This window comes from Engystomops pustulosus, chromosome 5, assembly GCF_040894005.1.
Source record: "Engystomops pustulosus chromosome 5, aEngPut4.maternal, whole genome shotgun sequence".
NCBI lineage: Eukaryota > Metazoa > Chordata > Amphibia > Anura > Leptodactylidae > Engystomops > Engystomops pustulosus.
The window spans coordinates 127,927,569-127,944,746 of NC_092415.1; the positions used below are offsets into that span (position 1 = coordinate 127,927,569).

A 17,178-nucleotide genomic window follows, 5' to 3' on the forward strand; every position below is an offset into this window, starting at 1 on the left:
ACTGCCCTGATACATACAGACAAAATGCTAACATTGGGTGCATAGGTGTGGAGATCCACGAGTGTGCACCAATATTGCCAGAGGAGGGAGGAGACAAAAAGCATGAGAAATTCAAGTGTATTCTACTGGAAGTGAGATAAGTATAAAGGAGTGACTCCCACCTTATCCAGTAGGAAATGGAGCATATCATAGGTCAATAAAGAAGAGGAGCTGCTGCCGACGGGACTCCTGGTCCGAGCATCTAGCAATAACGGACTTGGCAGTGCAGTGAAGATCCACGAGGTACTCAAGGTACTGTCCCGCTCCTATGGGCGCTGCTGTGCTCAGTGAGTAGATAGACTTGTGATCATAAAACATTTATTAATAAAAGGACGTGTTTCGGCTCCAGTCCGGAGCCTTCGTCAGGTGAGAAGTTACATACAATTCTAAAAATACATTGAGCACTTATATGCACATAGAAACTCTACGTCACTGATGACGTTGATCGGAAGTGACGTGTAAAAAGAATTAATAAAGATTGTTTGTATCAACCAGAAAAAAGTAAGAAGTAGTGAATAAAAAATATATATATAAAAAAATATATATATAAAAAACAGCTTGTATAATAAACTGAGTGTAGTTTAAAATCATCGGGAAATAGATACAGCAAGGCTGAATGATAGATGTGTCTTTGGGACGGAATAGTGTTTGTTGAAAGCACGGAGGATTTATTTCTTCAGTGGAGCGGCTGGTACGGAGTGATTTGTTAGGGGTTACTAGGCAACCAGATATCATGTGTTGGTGTGTGAGAGAAGGTTACTGGGTGGCCGGGAGAGGTCACATGAAGCAGTGAATTAGTAGAGTCGGACTGTGGAGAGGAATGCATTAACGTAGTGGAGAGGAGTACGGGGAATGAAAGTTGCTTTGCGGGTAAGTGTAATAGCAGTACTGGAATGTGTTGGTCTGTCTAGTAAATTTAGAAAGTATATTATATTTATATTGATTATTATTTGAATGGAGGGACTGTAGTAGAAGAAACTAGCTAAACTTAATGCAGGCTCTAGGGGACTATCTATGTAGTGATTGTGGAGGTAAGGGATTTTATACGTATTCTATCATTTCGTTTAGCCCGTCAGGCTGGAGGCATTTCATCTTGTACATCCAGAATGATTCTCTTTTATTTAATCTTTCATGTCTATTGCTGATATTTTCTGGAATCTGTTCTATCCCTATGAGTTTAATCTGATGGAAGTTTTTGTTGTGTGATACAGTAAAATGTTTCGATAGGCTTTGTTGTAGGAAGCCTGTCTTGGTTTTGAAGCGATGTCCATTCATGCGCATCCGTAGAGACTGTATTGTGCGACCCACGTATTGTAGGCCACACTTACAGGTTATAAGATACACTACATACGAAGAGTCGCAGGTGATATGTTGCTTGCAGGAGAATATTTCTCCAGTGCTCGAGGATTTAAAGGTTTGTTTATCATTTTCAATTATGTTGCAACATAGGCATTTTGGCTTGTTACATTTGAAAGAGCCAGGTGTTTGTTTTTAGAATGGGACTGATTAGTATTCCTAGTGATACTTTTTGGTTTGCTCGGAGCTAATATGTTTTTAATGGACCTAGCCTTCCTATATGTAATCCTGGGTTGTGAAGGAAGTTCTTTCTTGAGGATTGGATCTTGCAGTAGAAATTTTTTATATATATATTTTTTATTCACTTCTTCTTACTTTTTTCTGGTTGATACAAACAATCTTTATTAATTCTTTTTACACGTCACTTCCGATCAACGTCATCAGTGACGTAGAGTTTCTATGTGCATATAAGTGCTCAATGTATTTTTAGAATTGTATGCAACTTCTCACCTGACGAAGGCTCCGGACCAGAGCCGAAACGCGTAGTGTTTCCTTTTATTAATAAATGTTTTATGATCATAAGTCTATCTACTCACTGAGTACAGCAGCGCCCATAGGAGCGGGACAGTACATTGAGTACCTCGTGGATCTTCACTGCACTGCCAAGTCCGTTATTGCTAGATGCTCGGACCAGGAGTCCCGTCGGAAGCAGCTCCTCTTCTTTATTGACCTATGATATGCTCCATTTCCTACTGGATAAGGTGAGAGTCACTCCTTTATACTTATCTCACTTTCAGTAGAATACACTTGAATTTCTCATGCTTTTTATCTCCTCTCTCCTCTGGCAATATTGGTGCACACTCGTGGATGTCCACACCTATGAACCCAACATTAGCATTTTGTCTATTTTGATCTTGGATCCCTCCCCTGACACGAAGAGTCTTCCAAGCAACCACTGTAGAGAAAGAGAACAGCAGCGAGGCCTCCCATTGTGGAATATTTTAAGAACAGACTGGAATCCCGCAAGAACCTCATCACAGACCTAACGCAGATGGACCCACCGGCTGTATCAGCTAAGTTTCCCTCTAATGTTCTTACTGTGCATCGCATAAAAAATATGACTGACTTGTTTATACAGTTTGAGGACTTAGCGAAAACTGAACTCATGCATAGTCTCGACATTGTGTATCTTGAATTATATTTGAAATTGGGAAAAGTCCCAAGAGGTTTATCTATCAATATCCCATCGGCTTTTCCTAATGATACTGTGTTTACCAAAGAATGGGAACAATTGTTAGCCAACTGCTCCAAAACTCTTATCACTAGGGTAATTAATAAAATAACATCTCTCACAGACAATCTTACAGCACAAATAATAAAAATAGGGGTAGAACTAGAACTATACACAGACCTCCCAGAATACCATAATATCAATGTCAACCTACAAAAAAGATTAGAAAAATTAGAACAAGAAATAATACAAAGAAAAGCTGAGAAATTAGCTAATCAGTCCTACCAACAATACAAAAAGAACAAAAATAATCACAACACCGTCTCTACACAAAAAGATACATTGGTTCCATTGACTCAAAGATCAAATAATAATAATAAAAATAATCAATATCCACTTACCAATAATAAAAATAGTGGTAGAACTTTTTTCAATTCCAAAAATAGGACAAAAAAGGTGCAACCCAATGATAGGCAACCACCAGGACCATATAAACCAATTGAGTCAATACACAACGATCATCTCAGGCCACAGAAACAAAGATACGAGATGAGCTCGACAGATCCACTTCTCCCTACAAAGTGTCCACCACAATCAGCCCTATCAATAGGGAATTCAACATTTCCCTATTAACCACGCATGACACCACTCCCAATAACTCTGAACCCGCTACATTCCTCAGCACAGAAAAGATAGAAGAAATCAACATGGAGCCCTTACCTTATCCACTGTCCAGCTCATTCAGTTCCAATGACTCTTTTTAAGAACTGGGTCCCACCAGACCCACCACCCCCTCGAGCCAATTAATAGAACCGAGCAGCCCAATCTCACTAAATCTGACTTCCAAACACTCTCAACCATCACAAACGTAAACCACCCAGACCAAACGAAAAAATGCAAAAAAAGAAAAAATACAGAGAGTGTAGAGGAGGAAGAAAGAAAAGACAAAATAAAGAGAAAAAACTCAATGTAAATCCACCCCTGAAAGACAACCAAGGTAGAAAAAACAATTCCTCTACTATAAAAAATATTCAATCAAAAAAGGAAAACGAAACCTCCTGTCTAAGGGCCTTAATTTTTGCCCAGAAAAGACTACAGACGACTTTGAATTATTTTTAGATTTAAATAAGTTAGTGTGTAATCTTTCCAGGAAAAGATTTTTCTCCACTAAAAACACCACATCTACAAACACCACTGCTATATCAGATTCTTTCCTCCACCAACCTGTAAAGAAAAAATACACATTCAATCCTGTTCATCATCGTGGTCATCATGTGGAAACTTTCTATTCCTTGGTTGCAGAACAATTTAGACACATTAAAACCCGACAAATCCCCAAAAACAACCTTACAATGGCTGAACATACAGCCCTTAAAAAATTACAGAATAATACTGAAATAACAATCCGGGCAGCAGACAAAGGGGGGGGGGGTTGTTATACTAGACACCATTGAATATCTTGAAGAAGCAATCAACATTCTTACTGATGAAAAATACTACAGAGTACTACATAAAGACCCCACCGCTATATGGAAAAATAAGTACAACAGTATGATTAATGAGGCATATGGTCAAAATATCTTGAATAAATCGGAAAAAAATTTCCTACTAATGGACCAGCCGAATTTAGCACTGTTTTACCACTTGCCTAAAGGGCATAAAAATGAAAAAAAAAAAACCCGGCCGCCCCATAATATCGGGGATAGGCTGTCTCACCAGCCAACTGTCACATTACATTGATCTATTCTTACAACCGCTAGTGAAAAAATTACCCTCCTACCTAAGGGACTCAAGTCATTTCATATAAGACCTAGAAACAATCCATTGGGAAATGGATTATACATTTGTCTCTATAGATGTTACTTCCCTATATTCTAATATATCCCATCCCTTAAGGTTAAGAGCCACTGAATACTACCTAAACCAGGAACTAGAGATACCACCTGAACAAACAAAATTTATACTACAGGGTCTGGAATTCATATTAACCCATAATTATTTTTCGTTTAAAGAGACGATCTACCACCAGACATTAGGAACGGCCATGGGGACTCGAGTGGCTCCTAGTTACGCCAACTTGTTTATGGGCCACTTCGAGTCCTCTATGGTATATGATACACAATTTTGGAGTACGAATATAATCTATTATCGTCGATACATCGATGATATATTCATGATCATCAAAGGGACCATCCAAGATGCAGAAATATTTGTTAATAAACTAAACCTCAACAATTGGGGTATTATTTTCACGGCGAACTTCAGCAAAGACCTTAGGGTTTTTCTAGACCTAGAAATTAGCCATATTTCCAATACCATCATTACAAAAAATCATTTAAAAAAAGTTGATAGTAATGGATATCTAGATTTCAGAAGTGCACACTACGGGAAATGGCTTAAGAACGTACCGTTCAGCCAATTTGCAAGAATTCGAAAAAACTGCTCCTTAAACGAAGCAAGCAAAAGTCATTTCAAAAAAATTCATTGAAAAAAACTTTCCAAAATCACTAATACAGATGGCTTTTCAACACAAACAGGGAAAAAAAGAAACCAAACCTCCCCAAAAAATCGAAGGATTCGAGCAATTTTGCATATAACTTTGTTACTACTTTTGACAAAGGTCATCATGCTATAAGGAAAATTCTACAAGAAAATTGGCACATTCTACTGCAAGATGCAATCCTCAAGAAAGAACTTCCTCCACAACCCAGGATTACATATAGGAAGGCTAGGTCCATTAAAAACATATTAGCTCCGAGCAAACCAAAAAGTATCACTAGGAATACTAATCAGTCCCATTCTAAAAAAACACCTGGCTCTTTCAAATGTAACAAGCCAAAATGCCTATGTTGCAACATAATTGAAAATGATAAACAAACGTTTAAATCCTCGAGCACTGGAGAAATATTCTCCTGCAAGCAACATATCACCTGCGACTCTCTGTATGTAGTGTATCTTATTACCTGTAAGTGTGGCCTACAATACGTGGGTCGCACAAAACAGTCTCTACGGATGCGCATGAATGGACATCGCTTCAAAACCAAGACAGGCTTCCTACAACAAAGCCTATCGAAACATCTTACTGTATCACACAACAAAAACTTCCATCAGATTAAACTCATAGGGATAGAACAGATTCCAGAAAATATCAACAATAGACATGAAAGATTAAATAAAAGAGAATCATTCTAGATCTACAAGATGAAATGCCTCCAGCCTGACGGGCTAAACGAAATGATAGAATACGTATAAAATCCCTTACCTCCACAATCACTACATAGATAGAGCCTGCATTAAGTTTAGCTAATTTCTTCTACTACAGTCCCTCCATTCAAATAATAATCAATATAAATATATATATATATATATATATATATATATATATATAATATACTTTCTAAATTTACTAGACAGACCAACACATTCCAGTACTGCTATTACACTTACCCGCAAAGCAACTTTCATTCCCCGTACTCCACTACGTTAATGCATTCCTCTCCACAGTCCGACTCTACTAATTCACTGCTTCATGTGACCTCTCCCGGCCACCCAGTAACCTTCTCTCACACACCAACACATGATATCTGGTTGCCTAGTAACCCCTAACAAATCACTCCGTACCAGCCGCTCCGCTGAAGAAATAAATCCTCCGTGCTTTCAACAAACACTATTCCGTCCCAAAGACACATCTATCATTCAGCCTTGCTGTATCTATTTCCCGATACACTCAGTTTATTATACAAGCTGTTTTATATATATATATATATATATATATATATATATATATATATATATATATATATATTTTTTTTTTATATATATATATTTTTTATTCACTACTTCTTACTTTTTTCTGGTTGATACAAACAATCTTTATTAATTCTTTTTACACGTCACTTCCGATCAACGTCATCAGTGACGTAGAGTTTCTATGTGCATATAAGTGCTCAATGTATTTTTAGAATTGTATGTAACTTCTCACCTGACTAAGGCTCCGGATCGGAGCCGAAACGCGTAGTGTTTCCTTTTATTAATAAATGTTTTATGATCACAAGTCTATCTACTCACTGAGTACAGCAGCGCCCATAGGAGCGGGACAGTACCTTGAGTACCTCGTGGATCTTCACTGATACATAGGCTGGATTTATGCCAGGCAGATCAACATCAGATAACCTGCGCAGGTCACAGATAATTTTACAAGTAGGCGCAGAGCAGAAAGAAGACTGGGCCCTGGCCTCACTAGATGCGGCTAAGGCCTTCGACTCGGTTGAATGGAGTTATCTGCAGGCAGTACTTCGGAAATTCAAGTTTGGCCCAGTGTTTAGGAAATGAGTATCCATTATTTATCATAAACCACAAGCCTCAGTGTCAGTAAATGGCTTGCTTTCTATACCATTCTACACACAATATACTCAGGGGTACCGCATGAGATGGGACAAGATCGCCTCGCACTTTATGCCGATGATCGCCTCCTCTTCATGACACACCCTGATAGATCCCTCCCCAGAGCCATGGATCTCATACATGAATTTGGGACCTTCTCAGGCCTCCAGATCAACTGAAGCAAATCATGCTTAATGTACCAGTCCCCAGACAGGAATAATGACCCCTCAGAAATGATATCAGACCTCATAGTCGCAGACAAATTCAAATTTCTTGGTATCATATTACCCAGACACCCAAAGACATGCCTAGATGCCAATGTTTTTCCTTTGCTGGGTTATTTCAGAGATAAATTTAAACCCTGGGCATCCGTTCCCTTGTCAGTGGCGGGCAGAATAAACCTTGGTAAAATGGTAGTGATACCGAAGTGTCTCTATGTACTTGAACACATTTTCTACCCTATCCCTAAACACTTTTTTAAAACCTTAGATTCTATGATAATTATCTTTATCTGGGGCTCGAAATTACAAAGACCCAAGGACCAAGCAGGGATGGCTCTTCCTAATATTTTCCTATATTATCTGGCGGGACAACTTAGATTTTTGGGACCATGGCTATCTCATACACCGCTTTCATACCCAGAGAAGAAGCTGGCAGATTGTTTAAATCTACTAAGCCTGTGGTCTCTCTTAACAGGGGGAAATCCTGGGAAGAAACTTTTACCTATACACAAAGTGGCCAGAACTGTATGGAAGGAAGCCTCCCTGATCTGCCCCTGTACCAGTACCCCATCGGAAACTCCTCTCTGGCATAATGACGGCTTACCACAGCTACAACAACTTCATGACAAAGAATGGTGGAGCTCTGTAGGGGTTTGTACTTTAGGAGTGCTCTATGAGAATAATGTTTTCCTCTCTTTTGACCAAATGAGAGTTAAGTATCAGCTACAGAGAACACATTTTTATAAATATCTCCAGTTGAGACATGCAGTGCAGATGCAGTTCCCCAGTCCCCTTGTTACTATTTCTTCATACCCACTTATTGGAGTCGTTAGATCACAAGGCCCAGGAGGCATAATTTCTACCATATATTCTCACCTTATTGACAGCAAAACCACTAAGACGCAACTTCCAGTGATCCAGAAATAGAAGAGTCTTATTCCAGAATTAGATGACGAGTTAATTAAAGAGGTTTTGAAATCTAATCTACATGTTTCTCCAGCTGTTAAAAACAAACTCACCCAATTATACATAATACACCAGAGCTACCTAACTCCCCTGAGATTGTTTAAAATGGGAAGACTAGCTTAAGATGCTCACACACCCCTGCAGATTTCTGGCATATGTACTGGGCTTGCCCATATATAGAAACCTTCTGGACCTCAGTAGTGAGTGTACTATCCCAAATTGCGAATAAGCACGTTCCAAAAACCCCACTGGTATGTCTTTTTGGTGTTGTAGATGACGAACTCTGGACACATCATGAGAAAATTCTATTAAGAGAAACACTATTCTTAGCTAGGAAAGCTATTGCCCCAAGATGGATGGGTGACTCTAATCCCTCTCTTGCACAATGGCTACAGCTAGTAAACCAGATAGTCCCATACGCGAAGGTGATATATAAAAAGAAAGGGTTGTATAGCGAAATTTGATAAGGTGTGTCGAAACTGGTGTGACTCCTCACTTACATCACTTAATCCTGAAGATATTATATCTAGAGGGAATAGAAATTGAATCACAATACCAAGCCTGATGGATAGAAACTTTGTTATTGTAATCCCAACTAATACCGCTTTATAAATCAGGTGGGAAGATACCCACCAGGTAAATTCAAAATAATTTTTGGGGTATAAGAATTTTATGCTCTTTTATTGTTATATAGATCTGCTCTATGTATAGGATGATTGCTTTACATACTGTGTAACATTTTCTTTCGCTTGCATGCGAGATCAGTGATGTTTTATTTTGTTTTATGCATATTTCTCAATAAAACAGTTTTTTAAAAAAACACAACCAAGCAAATTTATTCATCTAGTTACAACATAAAAGAAAACATTTATGAATGGTATAAATATGCAATTTAACATTTTAACTTAAAGAAAACTGTAGAAAATGTTTTCCATTTGTCTTCGTTCTATTTCCATAATTTTTTTTTCCTTTGGCTTATTTTTTACAAATTTTAGAAGGTTTATAGTTTTAGTAGCAAGTTCTCAAATTGCAAGCACCACTACTACATCCTCCACACACCGCATGCACTACTCCTACTTCTAAAATCACAACACACTTGCAAGCACGGTTGGAGGAGGAAGGGAAGAAAGACAATGGGGGGGCATAACCCAAGGAAAAACTGATATCGCTGGGAATAACGGATGATGGGGGGGGGGTGTAACAGTGATTGTGCAACAGTACCTGCAGGACAGATCACACGTATCTCTCCAACACCACCAAATGCAGAATTTTTGCAGTGAAGGGTGGCGGATCTGTCCGGACTAACAATGTGTCATGACATAGTTCAGTCATGACATAGATCAGTCATGACTAGAGATGAGCAAACATGCTCGTTCGAGCATTAGCGTACTTGAAACTGCTCGTTGCTCAAACAAATATTTCGCCAGCTCGAGAAAATGGTATCTACCGCCGTTTTGATTTTTGGCGGCCAGAAACAGAGCCAATCACAAGCCAGGAGACTCTGCACTCCACCCAGCATGACGTGGTACCCTTACACGTCGATAGCAGTGGTTGGCTGGCCTGATCAGGTGACCCTAGAATAGACTAGCCCCTGCCCGCGCTGCTCGGATCATTCTCTGTCGTTAGAGATAGAGCTGCTGCTGGTCAGGGATAGCGTTAGGGTGTTTTATTAGATTAGTGTTAGGCAGGAGTGATTCTACAAGAACCCAACAGCCCTTGTGAGGGCTACAATAGCGTTTTTTTTATTTGCTTGTGGCTGGGCTTGCTGGCACTAGTAGTGCAGCTACTACCATATTGTGACGAATTTGCAGGGAGACCTGCGAACGTTATTTTTGGCTCGTAGTGACACACATATCCATTTCAAACAGCTAAGTGGGACAATTTATTGGGGGTTTGATTGAATTAGGCACAGTCTGCCGATTTTTTTTTTTTTTTCAAAAGTGAAAGTCAAAGGCAGCACAAAATCCTTTTGTGTGCTGTCAGTGGTGCAAATGCAATTGCATCTAGCTTAGTCTGCCTGCTACTGTTTAGCAAGCTAGTCTCCAGAAATCCAGAAAATTGTCTGTGTTGGTTAGAAACTAGCCACAGCAGTCATCTTCTGAGGTTGCTGTCTGATTTCTTCTATAAATCCAATAAAAAAAAACAAACAAAAAAAAAATTACCAAAAAATTTTTACATTTTATATTTCTCTTTTGTCTATAAAATAGACATTTATTTGGAAAATGTTAAACCCGAGGGCTAGGGGTAGAGGACGAGAGCATGGGCATCCAATTACTGCAGGGGTCAGAGGCCGTGGTCCTGGGCGGGGTGAGACACTCCCTGCTGATGAGGGAGCAGGGGAATGCCGCAGAGCCACACTCCCTAGCTTCATGTCTCAACTTACTGGGACTCACGGTAGAGCACTGTTGAGGCCAGAACAGTGTGAACAGGTGATGTTGTGGATTTCAGACAATGCTTCAACTCATTGTCCACCAGTTAGTCTTTCACGCAGTCCACCCATGTTACCCAAGTAAGCACGCCACCAGCTCCTCCACCTCAACCTCCTTCCCCCAGTCTGCCCGCTCCCAGGAAAATTTGGAATTTGATCCCTTCCCAGAGTCACAAACCACTTCTCAGGTTGCTGCTGAGCTCTTTCCCGATGCCCAGGTTTTCCACCAGTCGCAGTCTGTGGGTGATGATGACGTAGTGGAAGAAGTGTGTAAAGAGATGTTGGACGATGAAGAGGAGACACGGTTGTCAGACAGTGGTGAAGTTGTTGTCAGGGCAGGAAGTCCGAGGGGGGAGCAGACTGAGGGATCGGAGGATGATGAAGTGACAGACCCAAGCTGGGTTGATAGGCCGGGTGAAGACAGTGCTTCTGAGACGGAGGCGAGTCCTATATAAGAACAGGTTGGAAGAGGCAGTGGTGAGGCCAGACAGAGAGGCAGGACCAGAGCTGGTGCATCAGCGCCAAATGTTTCACGTAGTGAAGCTCCCGTGGCGAGGGTTAGATTTTCTCAAGTCTGGAGGTTCTTTAAAGAAACAGCGGATGACCGACGGACTGTGGTGTGCAACACCAGGATCAGCAGGGATTCCACCACTTCTAGCTTAAAGGGGTATTCCCATCTGGTCATTTACATTTAACTTAATTCATTTGCCATTTGTAAACATTTCTTCAATTGGATGGTATTTAAAAAAATGTTCCTGTGTGAAGATAATTTCTCAGTTTTGTCCCTTAGAAATGAGATGGCTTCCTCGGATCCGACCACGTCAGGTTTTGGCAGCAGTGGCCAGACATGCGCTATTGAGTCTGAAAAGTGGGACATTTCAGTAACTCCCATACATTTCATATACAAAAACCTTTTGTTTCTTTGTGCAATCCCTCCAGCAGAGGTGGCCGTATCCGTGGAAGCCATCTCGTTTCTAAGGGACAAAATCACTACATTTATGAGAAATTATCTTCACTCAGGAACATTTTTTTAAATAACAACTTATTGAAAAAATGTTTATATAGGGCAGATTAATTAAACAGAATGTGAATGCCCAGACGAGAATACCCCTTTAACCACCACCAGTATGCGCAGGCATATGAGTGCTAAACACCCCAATCAATGGAACCAAGGCCGTTCACCTCCGGCCGGGCCCACCACTGCTCCTTCCCTTGTGTCATTTGCTGCCTCTGCTAGTCAGCCCTATGCCCAGGTCTGCGGCACACCCCCCGCTTGAAAACCACACCTACGCCTCCAAAGCGTCCACCAATGTCTCCATGCGCAGCGTTCAGCTGTCTATACCCCAGACACAGGAACGCAAGAGGAAATACAGTTCCACCGACCCACACGCCCAAGCCCTCAACGTCCACATCTCCAAATTACTGAGCCTGGAGATGCTGCCCTATAGGCTGAGACCGAGGCCTTTCAAAACTTCATGGCGGTGGCCATCCCTCAGTATTCAGTCCCCAGCCGCCACTACTTTTCCCGATGTGCCGTCCAAGCCCTGCACCAGAACATGTCAGACAACATCATCCGCCATGACCAATGCCGTTTCTGACAAGGTCCAACTAACCACGGACACGTGGACGAGTGCTGCCAGGCAGGGCCACTATGTATCGCTGACAGCACATTGGGTTAACATGGTGGAGGCTGGGACCGAGTCTAATCCGGGTGCCGCTTAATACTGCCGACGCCGAGGATTGCGGGGCCTACCTCGGTCATTGTTTCTCTGGTCTACAATGCCTCCTCAGCCGCAGGTGCTCAAACTACTGAGCCTAGGCGATAAAACGCACACCGCCCAAGAGCTATTACAGGGCATCACGGCACAGACTGATCTGTGGCTGGCACCGCTGAACCTGAAGTCAGCCATGGTTGTGTGTGACAACGGACATAACCAGGTGGCGGCTCTGCAACCTCGGCAGACTGGCCCATGTGTTCAATCTGATAGTTCAGCGGTTCCTCAAGACATACCCCAATCTGTCTAATTTGCTCACGAAGGTGCGCCGCATCTGTGCGCATTTCAGAAAGTCGACCACAGATTCTGCCACTCTCAGAGCAGCGCCGCGCCGCCTTCAACTGCCTGCTCACCGACTGTTGTGCTACATGCCCATGAGATGGAATTACACATTAACCATGTTATCCAGAGTTTACCAGCCGCACAGAGAAATTGTAGACTGCCAGATGTCAACTTCCATCAGAACTGCTAGTCAGGTCAGTCAGCTTCCTTAAGTCTACAATGAGGAGTGGACGTGGATGTCTGATATCTGTCAGGTGCTGAGTAACTTTGAGGAGTCAACACAGATGGTCAGTGGCGATGCCGCCATCATCAGCCTCACCATCCCGCTGCTTGGCCTGTTGAAAAACTCTCTGGTCAGCATGAAGTCGGAAGCTTTGCGCTCGTCACAAGAGACGGGGGAAGAAGATTCCCTTGTTGATAGCCAAAGCACCCTTAGGTCTGTTTCTCAGCGGGTATCGGAGGATGAGGAGGAAGAGGAGGAGAATGTCGGCGAGACAGAAGAGGGGAAAATTGCTCAGTCCTTATTAACTGTTCAGCGTGTATGGGCAGAAGAAGAAGAGTTGGAGGAGGAAGAGGAAATGGAGAGTCAGGCCAGTGAGGGGAGTGAATCCTTGTAAGTTGGGATTCTGGCGCATATGGTAGATTTCATGCTAAGCTGCCTATGGCGTGACCCTCGCGTTCGAAGATTTTTTTCCAGCACCGATTACTGGGTATTCACTCTCCTGGACCCACGGTACAAGCAAAATCTTTCCACTCCTTGGAGAAGAAAGGAGTGTGAGAATGCATGAATACCAGCAGGCCCTGGTGCACAAGCTGAAACAGTATTTCCCTTCTGACAGCGCTAGCGGCAGAGGGCGTACTTCTGCGGGACAAGTAGCGAGGGAGAGAGTAGGCGAGCAGGCAGCTTGTCCAGCACTGGCAGGGGTATGCTTTACAAGGCCTTTGCCAGTTTTATGTCACCCCAGCAAGACACTGTCACCTGTCCCCAGTCTCGGCAGAGTAGGGGTGATCTTTACAGAAAGATGGTGAGGGAGTACGTAGCTGACCAAACCATCGTCCTAAATGATCACACAGCTCCCCACAATTACTGGGTTTTAAAGCTGGACATCTGGCCCGAACTGGCGCTGTACGCCTTGGAGGTTCTTGCCTGCCCTGCCGCTAGCGTGTTGTCAGAGCGAGTTTTCAGTGCAGCTGGCGGCATCATCACCAATAAGCGTACCTGCCTGTCAACTGACAGCACTGACAGGCTGACGCTTATCAAGATGAATCAAGCATGGATTTCTCATGATTTCCATTCTCCACCAGGTGAAAGCAGCTCAACCTGAATAATTATCATGTATGCACTCCTCCTCCTCCTTCTCCTCCTTCTCCTCCTCTTTGTACACTAAAGCAGAGGCAACTGGCTATTTTTTGCCAGGGCCAACTGGCTCTAGCTATAGTACTGTATGTATTACATTTTTATGGAAGCCCACATTCGCGGTCCTCAGTATTGCAAATGTTTTGGGATACCACATACAGGTACTCTATGTATTTAACCCCTTCCCGACATTTGACGTAACAGTACTGCATGGCGGGAGGTGCGTTCCCGCAAAATGCAGTATTATTACGTCAAGCTTTCGGCGCCGGCTCCTGAACGGAGCCGGCGCCAGAAGCTGCGGGTGTCGGCTATATATTATAGCCGACACCTGCCTCTAACACCCGCGATCGGAGATTTCTCCGATCGCGGGTGTTAACCCCTAACACGCCGCGGTCGCGCTGACCGCGGCGTGTCAGAGGCATTTAAATGTAATGTGAGGGGAATCGGACCCCCCCGCGGCGCTTACCGGGGGGGTCCGCTGCTCCGATCGCAGCCCCGGGACTGCCGGTGCCCGGGGCTGCGAGATCTTCATCCGGAAGCCGGGTCCCTGCCTCCTGGCAGGACCCGGCTGTAAGACACTGGGCATGCGCAGCATGCTCAGTGTCTTACATTACACAGTGCAATACATCTGTATTGCACTGTGTAACCTGTAAAATAGCTTGAACAAGTGATCAGAAGATCACTTGTTCAAGCTTAGATGTCATTAACTGTAAAAAAAAGTTAAAACAATAAATAAAGGTTTTTTAAAATAAAAATAAATAATAAAAGAAAGTGAAAGTCCCCCCAAACACCACATTTCCCTTTACACAAGTAATAAAGTATAAAATACACTAAATCACAAAAAAACCCCACTTATTTGGTATCGCCGCGTCCGTAACAATCTGTACAATAAATCCTAATCATAATTGGACCCTCTAGGTGAACATGGTAAAAAAAAACCCCAAAAACTTGCCAAAAATTAAAACTTTTTATCAAATTGCTTTACAAAAAATGTTCTAAAAAGTGATCTGAAAAAGTTACAAGCGCCAAAATGATACCACTGAAAAGAACAACTTGTCACGCAAAAAATAAGCTCACAACCAGCTCCGTCAACCAAAAAATACTATAGTTATGCCACTATAAAGATGGCAATACTAAAACAAATGCAATTTTTTCTATTCTAGTTTTCCTTCAATAAAATTGGACAAATAAAAATAAAACTATATAAATGAGGTATCAACGTAATCGTAGTGATCCGTAGAATAAAGATAATATATTGTTGTTATGCTACAGCGACCCCCCCCCTCAAAAATGCTAAAAATCCAAAACAAGAATTGATGATTTTATTTTCCTCCACACGAAAAAAGTTAATAAAATTGCTTTGATAAGCTAAACACCCTCTAAAATAAAGTTTTTTTTTACAGTGCATCGCGTCTCGCAAAAAATAAGCCCTTATTTGTCTAAATTGCTTAAAAAATAAAGATTGTATAGCCTATTCCCAACGCGCGTTGTAATAGAACGGTGCGGCGGGTAGTGACTTGCCAACACCGGTCAGGGTAAGACGGCGGCTGTTCACTGATCGGGGTAAGACGGCGGCTGTTCCTGACAGCCATCCATCCTGCCCCATGGACCAGAAGGGTTACGTCCCCCCCACACACCCCCAGTTTATTATCGCTGCTATTGGCTCATCAATTCAGACGAGCCAATAGCAGCGAATTTACTTATGACGTCAGTAATACTGATCACCATGTCTGTAGACACGGTGATCGGGGCAGGGTGGTGGCTGTTCCTGACAGCCACCGATTTTACCTTGTGGTTCAGAGGGGTTTTGTTGCCCCCCTCTGTCCATGTTTGCCGCTATTGGCTGGTCGATTTGGTCCAGCTAAAAGCAGCAGTATTCGTCACAATGGGCATCGCTAGGGTGAATAAGAGCAACACTTGGCGATAATTTCCCTACGAAAAACGAAGATATGGTACAAAAGCGCTGGCCGTGCACATTGTACAGATTACGCTGTACAACTCTTATGTGCTGTTCCAATGTGCACGCCCTGCCGTATCATTTCTCCGTTTTCAAGAGGAAGATATTAGGAAACTAATATTGGGACAAGAAGGACGGGGCCCCAGTACCTCTGGTTTAGATGTTCCTGTATTTTGTCAGGGCAGCATTTTCACGGTAAATTCTGCTGCTTCTAAAGGAAGGACTCAGAAAAGAGTTTGTTCCAAAAGAGGAGTTAGGATGGACACTATATACTAAGGATGGACACTATATACTAAGGATGGACACTATATACTACTAAGAGACCTGCGACAACTCCAAGTGTGACAAAAGTTTAGATGGTCCCCTGGTCTATTCTACCTCCTTATACGCAACACATTCACAATTCACGCCCAACCTGTTGTGAATTCAGTAAAATGAATAATTTAACAACTGGTAGGTCACGTTGCTCCCTATACCCCTCCATTATTTCATAAGGGGCGCCACATAACGGGCACTGAACGTTGCAGAAATAATTGCAATTTCCATCTTGGACTCCATCGCACATCGTATTTGGAAACCACCTGTATGTTCAAATGCTCATTTCACCACGTGTATTACACTACACCACATATTACACCTTGCTAAATTCCCCAAGGGGTGTACATTCAACAATTAGGGTCACTTTTCGGGTTTTCCTCTGTTTTGGTACCACTACGTCTCTCCAAATGTATCCTGACACATGTGAAGGATTTCTTGCAAATTTGGCCTCTAAAAGACAAACATCCCTCTTTTCCTCTACTGTGCGCCCATAAAGCATTTTATATGCACATGTGGGGTACTTCTACACTCAGGAGAAATAGTTTTACACCTTTTTCGGGGTTATTTAATATATTATCCCTTGTGGCTTACAAAAATTAGGAGTAAAGTGACATTTATAGGAAAATTTTCACCTTTTTAATGTTTAGGGCCTAATTGGATCATTCACCTGTAGGGTCAAATACATATATTACACATTGCAAAATTCTCTAAGGGGTGTGTGTTCAAAAATTAGGGTCACTTTTCGGATTCTTATCTGTTTTATACCACTAGGGTTCTCCAAATGCATGTCAAACATTTCTGTCAAATTTGGCTTCTAAAAGGCAAACATTCCCCTTCCCTTTTACTGTGCGCCCATACAACATTTTATATACACATGTGAGGTACTTCTACACTCGAGAGAAATAGGTTTACACATTTTGGGGGG

General features: G+C 42.2%; 1 protein-coding gene and 1 long non-coding RNA gene across 11 annotated transcripts in view; one reads left to right on the plus strand and one right to left on the minus strand.

Moving 5' to 3' along the window:
- Positions 1-17,178, minus strand: part of MTRR (5-methyltetrahydrofolate-homocysteine methyltransferase reductase) — a 517,819-nt gene that overhangs the window by 242,777 nt on the left and 257,864 nt on the right. The gene's annotated exons all lie outside the window — the stretch shown is intronic.
- LOC140133188 (uncharacterized) lies at positions 842-4,273 on the plus strand. Of its 2 annotated transcripts, XR_011855842.1 has the most exons (3): positions 842-909; positions 1,919-2,096; positions 2,231-4,273. It is a non-coding gene; the product is annotated as an uncharacterized lncRNA (long non-coding RNA). The 2 variants fall into 2 exon arrangements; XR_011855841.1 differs by having other exon boundaries at positions 1,919-4,273.